The sequence below is a fragment of the Calonectris borealis genome, chromosome 8 (assembly GCF_964195595.1).
Source record: "Calonectris borealis chromosome 8, bCalBor7.hap1.2, whole genome shotgun sequence".
Lineage (NCBI taxonomy): Eukaryota > Metazoa > Chordata > Aves > Procellariiformes > Procellariidae > Calonectris > Calonectris borealis.
In genome coordinates, this window is record NC_134319.1 from 18883340 (window position 1) to 18892263 (window position 8924).

The 8924-nt window shown below is 45.9% G+C and overlaps 1 protein-coding gene across 1 annotated transcript in view; it reads right to left on the minus strand.

Annotated features, from left to right (window-relative positions):
- Window positions 1-8467, minus strand: part of ZNF644 (zinc finger protein 644) — an 84342-nt gene extending 75875 nt beyond the window's left edge. Inside the window, exons 1-2 of the mRNA XM_075156261.1 lie at window positions 8339-8467; window positions 5248-5405 (exon numbers count right to left, since the gene is read on the minus strand). The gene's annotated coding sequence lies outside the window, so the exon portion shown is untranslated. The remainder of the gene's footprint in view (window positions 1-5247; window positions 5406-8338) is intronic.
- Between the last annotated feature and the right edge of the window lie 457 nt (window positions 8468-8924).

The window sequence follows — 8924 nt, forward strand, 5'->3', positions numbered from 1 at the left end:
TTGCAAGCCCTGGATTTGGGCACGTTAATTCATCACTTGTTCAAAGAGGCAAAAACACTGCTGAGAGGGATGCAAACATGTTTGCTTTATGATGACGCATAGAGACTCTGCCTGGAGTCTCCCAAACAAGCCTTCCCTTTCCTTAGTGGCATGCGAACAGTGCACACTACATGCTTTAAATGGGATTCAAGTCACTTTTTTCATTGCTACTAGAGCAGGTACTGCTGGAGATAAAAGCAACTGTCTCAGAAGAGCAGGTATGACATCTGGTATATAGCACCAAAAATAAATCTTTAACTTCCTCTCATACCTGCCAAACCTGCTCCACGGACATAAATCTGGGGAATATTACAAATACACACTTCTCTCTGATTTCAAAGGAAGAACTGACCTATTTTTTTTTTTGCCCGTTTTAAACATTTCCTATGACAAGATCAGTTAAACAATGGGCTATGTTTGGAATAACCACAATCGTAAAAGAAAACTGCATGCATATGAAAAAAGCAAGCGGCCTGATGTTTGCATTGGAGGTAATTCACGCTAATACCACTATTTATAGTGCAGCAACACCTTAGGGACCCAGTCATGCTCAGCACACCTACTTGCTAAGCACTATACAAACATGAGATCTGATAGTCTCTCCCCTGTAGTGCACTCATACTTGTGATTTATGGAAACTGGTTGTGTAATGCCATATAATTTGGGAGTGGTCCTTTGTTAAATTATTTTCTCTGGTCATATTTGTGTAATAAGTATTTTCCATATCCTTTCAATAGCTGACCTGGCTTACAAGAAGACAAGAGATTTGTGTATTGGTGAAGATGACCTACTTAAATCAGGAACAATTAAAAACCAAGTTCCTATTTACAAGCTTGACTAAGGAACCACACGCACAAAAAAATCAAATTGAAGCAGCCAGGAAATGTTTCTCAGTGCTACAATTCTGGTCATACGCGAGGGTCTATGGGGGGGATCAAAAAAGGAAGTGCTTGTGATTCATTATTAGCAATGTAAATGGGACACATTTGGAGGCTGTCACCATCCTGATCGCTCATCTGCTTTTATTAGTGCTCATTCTTTATTCTTATTGTCTTTGGTTTTCTGCGCTTGTCGTTAAAGTTAGTTATATTATAGGCATCTGTTTAGCATATTCTATATGAAAATGCAAATGGAGATAAAAAACAGTAAAATAAATATATGCAGCTTCCATGTCATGTATATATTTATTATTGCATGTCACATACAAAAGAATTGTTTATCACTTTGAAAGTCTGCTTGTTTATTACATGCATTACTTTTTTACCAGCAGATGGCAGTTTACCATAATTTTAAATAGGTTCTTCTGTTAATATCAGATGTTTTAAAGTTCTAAGTGGTTGGTAGAAAGCCTTGAGCTCATTTAAAAGTTAATTTTTAATTCAATTTCCTTCTGCATCATCCCCTCTAGAAAAAGTAATCAGGACTGAGCTATTTGTTTCAGTTTACAGCCCTGCTGTTGACCGAGGCTAAACATTATCTATATAGAGTTACCTGACAGCAAGTTCATCCAGCACCAGTGGGTATTATATCCAACCTCAAACACTGCTGCTACCAGCCCCCTGAGGCACGCTTTACACTACCTAATTCCCAATCTGTGCTTGGGGAGTTGCACACAACATTATTAACACTAGTAGCAGGGGCAACATGAAAGATGTGACTCTACAAAGGGGCTACTGGTTTACTTACTGCTGTGTTGCTTGGATACTGCCTGAATTTTAGGTCACAAAGAGTTAAAACTACCATCCGGGCAATGCTACGCTGCCTCCTCCACTGCAGCCAAGGAGGACCAAGGGCGAAGGGAGTCTGTGCCAGGTGATGCAGCCTGCAGGGCGCTTTCAGAAATATTGCTGCTACCCAAGGCCATCCTTTAACCCAGTCAGAGGCGCAACTACGAGACCATCTCCCCTGGCCTAACACAGGGCTGAGAATGAGAGTTTTCCTAGTGAAAAACTCCAGCAGGGAGCACAAGAAAATGAAGGGATGGGTCTGTCAGTCCAACACTGCTTTAATGCCTGGGGACAGATTTACCCTGGGCATCACCTGACATGTGCAGCCCTCACAGGCTGGCACAGCAGTGCCATCCACATCCTAAAACCAGTGACCAGGGAGAGATTCATGCACCAAGAGCCTCACTCTCCACTGATCCTGTGGTGACATTGCTCAGCCTGTGTAAGCCCATCTTCCCCTCCCATGCCAACAACCCCCTCCTTTGTGTCAATACCAGCATTCAGGCCGACCCGATGAGGCAACGCGGTAGCTCGCAGTTGGCTTTGTTCCCTCATCCAACTCTGCCACCCACCACAGCACACAAATGCTCCTTTTGGCAGCATTAGCCGCAGAGATTTTTGCTGGATTAAAGCAACCACGTGACCCCTGGCTTCTCGCAGGAGCAGCACCAAAACAGCAACAAAGAGCAGAACTCCTCTCACCTTACACCACAGGTGTGCCAGCTCGGCCTTTCACTATGTGATGGTACTTCAGGCACACACTGCCAACTCTCCAGCCACTGAGCACGATGGTGTGTTAAAACAGACTGTACAGAGAGCGGGAAGGAGGAAAGGGCTTCCCTCACCTGCCCACAGGCTGGGGACAGACTGGTTTTGTGGCTGGGCTGGGATTTTGTTCGTTTGTTTTTTTGTTTTGCTTACATGGCAAACTGCCCTTTCCCTAGGGCTGCACAGGTCCTTTCAAGTCCTGCAACTTTTGAATTTGTGTTCCTTGTATTTTCATGCTGAAGTGGTAAACAAGAGATCAAGAGATCATTTTGCATCTGTGAAAGAACTAAACAAAGCTAAAAGTTCCAAAACAAAGAGTACTGACACACACCAGTCTGTAACCTATCTTGGGAATGCAGCATTTTCTTTTACAAGCAGTCCCACATAGCCTCCTTTTAATGATCTGCAGAGAGACTGAGAAATTCACCAATGGCATTAAATTAGAAGCTGAAAACAACAGAGAGAGCAGATGCATTATACAAATGGGCAAAGAGAGATGAAAAACATGGGAAGGAGAAAGGAAATGTGACAACATTTGGGAAAAACAAGAGAGCATTACAGTGTGGGGAACAATAGGACACATGTATACATGGTATCAGGTGCAGATTGACCAGGGGAGACCAAAAATGTGCCAAGAGCAACAGTTCAGCAGTAGGGGGGCAGAGACTGACTAACAGGTCTTTTCTCTCTAACGCTGAAGATTCCTGAAGATGTGGGACACTCGGTACCCATCATGGTGAAGTCCTCATGGGCAGAGCTGTGATTATAAATTAACATTGATACAGTTCCAACAGCCTTTTGTTGGAATAAACAGCAAATAGAAGTATTTGTGAATCACATGATGACTTTTTAGCCTTTGATAGTTCCCAATCAATCATATAGCCAGAAAATACATACTGATCAACCTCTCTTCCTTGTGTGGGCAACTGCATAAGCAAAGCACATGTCCAAGTGAACCTGACACCACCCTATCAACTTTTGTTTCCATCTGAGAAGTACTTTGAATAACATTCAAAGTAGGTTTAACATCAGATATTACTGTGCTTGATTATTGCATTCCTAATAATAGATTTCAAAATTGTATTTTCCAGTTGAAGGTTAAAGAGCTACTTCTAGGCTTCCCACCTTCTTTAATAAAGTAAAATTCAATCTAGTCTCAAAAGCTGAACATTAATATAGAGGAGATTTGCTGTCATCTTAGTGTTAGCAGCAATCATTTAGCATTCCCATTACTTTCCCACCCAAACCTTACCTACCCATGTTGAGAAGCAAACTGGATTTCTTATACCCACATGCCATCGTCATCTTGCAGATACTCAAGGATACCTACCACTGTTGGACTCCAGCTTTTCTGCTCTGCTTCACAGAGTGAAAGCAGGTTTGTGCCTCAGGGCAGAAAGAGGGCAGCTTTTCATGCCTGTGATGCACAGGTACCTCCTTGACCTTCTTGAGCAGCCTGTGCCCCCTCCGGGGGAGGTTGCTGCGAACAGGGGAGAAGCTGGTTGTGGCCATGTGGCCAATGTGCAAATAGCATCTAGCCACATTTGATGCTGTGATATATACTTGGCATTGGAAAGCAACACACATTCCTTCACAGTGCAAGGCAAGAAGGCAAACCCTTTTAATTGTCAGATCATGCACATCAGCAAGAAGTGGAACTCCACCATTTAGCTAGCCCTGTGTTTCTTGTATACACATTGTCACCTTTATATTGCAGGCACAGAGCCCCAGCACTTGCCTATGAGTACAGCATACATCCCCAGAAACAGGGGTGGAGGGAAGAAGGAAGAGAAGAGGCATATCTCTTGGCAAGGTGCAGAGCTGGGTCCTCTCAACCTCATCTTGCAGAGCCAAGAACAGATGAGCTCCTGGCTCTGCTGCTGGAGAAAACAGAGGGAAAATCCCACATCCTGATGAGCATCCAGAGCAAAACTATGCCTCATGGATTTTGTCTGAGATACAGCATTGCCTAGATTAGGTCTAATTGCCACACAATACAGGATAGATAATCTCTTAATTCCCCCAGAATCTGTCCCAAAGGCTGAGCACTCTTAGCCGCTTCATAATCTTGTACATTGAGTCATATTAAAAGTTAAATCAGCAGCAGGACTCAGCCTAGGTTTGCCACTCCATGAATGTGCATTGCATTAGGAGGAAGAGTTGCAATCCGAGCCTAAAAGCCAGGGTGTGCATTTCCTCCACGCACTTTCGCCTGGCTTTACGCCAAAAGCAGGGCAGCAACCAGGTGACTTATCTGCTGTCAGTACCTTCCATTTTTCGAAGTTTCCTGTCAGGGCACAGAAAAGCCATGATACTGAAGAACTACGTTATCTCACTTTGCACCAGGTTTTCCACCTCCCTCTGTGACTCACCATGCCAAAATCTTTGCCATTCGAGTGATATGGGAGGCAGGAGATGAAGGCTCAAAATCTGCAATTTTGCCTAGAATATGCAGCAAATGTCTAATTAGAAATTAATATTTATGAGCTATGTTCTTCTACTATAATTTGTTCTGCCCCAAAGTATCACTACAGTGTTACTTAGAAGACAAGAAGGGTTGACATGAAGTCTCTTAATAGAGAAACATAGCAGAGTACCATGTGGGGAGCAGAAGCAGACTGGAGGCTGGCAGCACTTGGCTCTACAGAGACGCCGGCCTACAGGACAGGGAGAGAGAAGCCCACGGACAGGAGAGCTTCAAGACATTAAATACCTGGTGGCTGAGAGCTGGTGCAGCTGCAGCAACCAAGAAGGGTTTGTCTTCATCTGCTGAGCTGGGCTGTGGGCTCCTTCCCGGTGGAGGCGGACATGGGTGGGTCACGTGCAGCTGTGTCCCTGGAGTCCAGCGTGCTCACATTCCTGCAGCGTGCTCTGCAGAGGGCAGCAGCTCAGTCAGCGCAGGAACAGAAGCCGGTGAAAAAAACCCGCCTGTCTCACAACACATCTTACTGTGAGGATGTCCCTGAGCAACATCTCTGCTTTCGCCTGTTGGTTTCTGGGTAGAATTAAGTCCTAGAAATGAGTGTCTCAAATCTGGCACCACAAAACGGAGCTTACAAATAACTGGATGCTTAAAATAGCATTACAATGTGTAAAACAAAGTTGGGAATTAAACATATGGCAGAAATCCAGGATTTGACTGTGTGTGTAAAGGAGGCCATGTCCCATCAGAAGCCATCCTATGATTAAAACTGGGAACAAAGCAAGGCCTGAGCACCTACAGAATGGAGAATACCCTCAGATGAAGCAAACAGCTGAAACAAAAAGAACCATTAGAGTCAAATCCCCTTTCACCTCCTAGCAGTACGTAAACAAGGGAAGGCCAAACTTAGGCAGAACTGTTGGTTTTGTGGCAAGTTTTCTCTAAGAACTTGTGTTTTTAGTCCAGTATCTAAGATCTTTGGACAAGCTGCACGCTGCTACATATTCTGCAGTTCTTCTGCTTGGCTGGGGTGTGGGACAAACGCAAGACTAATTCTTCCGCCAGGACTCACCTACTGTGGCAAACACGATGAATTAAGAATACACTCACTAGGTCAGTGGGTCCTATAAATTACAAGTGTTGCACAGGTTACTAACAAAAGAAATTGCAGGATATACTGAGTTTCATTTACAGCTTGTATAGTGAAAGTAAGGATCCTTACCCAGGAGTGAATTTTGCTCAATGAAACTCAAGGTTTAAGTGAATGCAAATAGCCTACACTGAAAATGTGAAAAATAAACAAAATATCATTTAATTTAATTTGAGCGCCCAAGCAAGTCATTCACAAGTCTGTTTAATGTTTAGGAAGAAAAAGCCTTAGTTCAGTCTCTACAAATGGTTTTAGTTACTTCTGTGACTTTCCATCTCTTGAGGATAATCTACTCCTAATAAGGACAATTGCTTAGATTTATTACCCCACTGAGGTCTTGTTAAAGATCTAACAAAAATCCTATTTAAATGAAAAGGACAATAGAATCTTTAAAGTCACTGTAGAGTTTAATTAAAACCTGAAACAGAATCCATGTCTTTACGCATAAGAAAAAGAAAAACAGATTTCAAAGCCGTTAAACTACATGTAATTGGCATAAACTATCCATTGAGCCAAAGTAAAAAAAAAAAAAGTAGGCTATCATATGGAAATTGGAGTCTATTAATAAATAACAAACCTGATACATGTGCATAGCGCCATATTTTTGCATGCATTTTTTAATTTGCCTAATTTGCTAGGCATATCTTAGAGCAAACACGAGACACGCTAGCTGTTAAGCTGAACAAATCCAAAAGGGACAAAAAAAGACTGATTGAAATCAATGCATTAACATGTACCAGCATTTAAAAACGTTTCATAACGTTCCCAAAGAGAGCATGTAAACTGCAGCAGTCTCGGTGCAAAACTGCTGTAATCTGTGTTCCCATGTAGTCATTATTCACACATGGGAGTATACAGTTCCTACAGTCATTTTTCATGCATGAATAGTTTAAAACCCAATATCACTGACATAAATACACAAGGGGGACCTCCCTTTTGAAAGTTAACATCTTATGAACTCTGAAAGGGAATGTGAAGATAGATACCAGTCCATGTGCTGACACAGCTCTCCTGTAGGGAAGGGTCTGTGTGCAGCCCCCTGCAACTGCAGGCGCACCCAAGCCTTCCCCAGGCTGAGTCACCACTGGCCACTCGGCCCCCAGCTGCAGAGCCAAACGCGGCAAGGTCAGGACAGGACAGGACAGAGCAGAGCAGAGCAGAGCAGAGCAAAGTCTTACCACTTCTCCCTTCCCCCCAGCGGCATGCAACTGGGGCCACGCATGTAGGGAAGGGAGGTCAGCCCAACAGCTGCTTTGGGCATGCAGTTTCCTTTTCAGGAGAAAATCAATTCTGAGACTGAAAAAAAAAAAAAATCCCATAACCTATTTCTGCATTAAAGAAAAAGCACTTTTCCTTCTCTGCTTTTCCACATAATAAAGGATGATCGGCTGCTGGAGGTAGGCAGACACACAGATGGGCTCTGCAGAAAGGAAACACAGACGAAGACAGCTCTATGCAGCAGCGTGAGCGTAATGCAGCGGCTGGAAAAGGAGGTGACAAAATGGTGGCCCTCCCCTCCTGGCTGGCTGAGTTTGCACCGGATCGGTGAGAATGACAAAGCAAAAAAGTCATCAGGGAACTCCAGCTCCGAGGTGGGTCACACGATTCCCTCGGCTGGAAAAACCCCGAGGGGATGGTATGTTAACCTTCCCTCTGCAGCATGTCAGTCCCTTGTTTAATGATTTAATCTGTTTTGTTAAAACACATTTGAAGCCCACAGTAAGTGGCCATCTTGCTACTTAGACTTTTCCCCATTTAAAATTACAGCTCTTGCCAGTGCTATACGATAGTCAGCACCTTTGCTTTTAAATTGCATTTTTGTACGAGTTGCCCTAGCACTATGTCTGACTTGGGCAGCAGTTGCTGAATGTATCAGAAGGGCTAAAAGCCATCTCAAGTAAACTGCCACCTGCATTAACCGATTCCCAACTGACCTCTCACAGACCTCTGTGATGGAATTGGTGGGATGGTGTCTTTTCCGGTATTTAGGGCCACTTCTTTTAAGTCCAGAAAAAGCTGCCTAAGGCCATATGCGTGCCCAGCCAGCAGATCACTCAGAGGCCTGGGAAGCAGCCGTGGTGGCTCAGGGTCCCTGCCAGCAAGTCTCTGTGGCACCCCTTCCCACTGAGAGCTCTGCCATCTCATACTGCAACTTGAGAGGTCTTAGGATAAATACAGTGAAATACACCATGGTTCGGTTACAACATAAGCTTTGCAATACCTCAAACTCACCTTGCACCCGATGCTACTAACACCAAGGTGGCAGGCACGGTAACACGCGAGTGCCATCGGTTAATTTAACCCAACAGCGGGACTGAGGCATACGGCCCGCTCTGGGTCGACGACAGGCCGGCAGGCAGCGGGGAAGATGGCTGCCGCCCCGCACCGGCCGGCCGCCCCGGGCCCCGCCCGCCGAGCGCCAGGCCGGGCCCGCCCGTCTCCATGGCGACGGCCGCGAGAAAGGGGGGCGCAAGGAAACGGCGCGCGGCGCCAACGGCCCCGCCGCAGCCAAGCGGCCTGCGCCCGGCCCGGCCTGGCCCGGCGCCTCCGCCGCGGGCCCCAGGGGCGGGGGGACGGGGAGAGCCCGCGCCGCCGGCCCGCCCAAGGCGGCGGGTGACGAACGCTGAAATGTGCCCCCGGTACGGCGCCCCCGGGCCCGGCCGCGGCCCCCCGCAGTGAGGCTGGCGCAGGGGCGCTGTACCCGAGCGCAGGGAGCGGGCTGTCTGGCAGCGTTGGGCCCGGCAGCGGCTCGGGACGCCCGTTTGTAGGCAGGAAGGGAACCGCGCAGCGTCGCCGTAATAAATGATGGGTCGTTTCC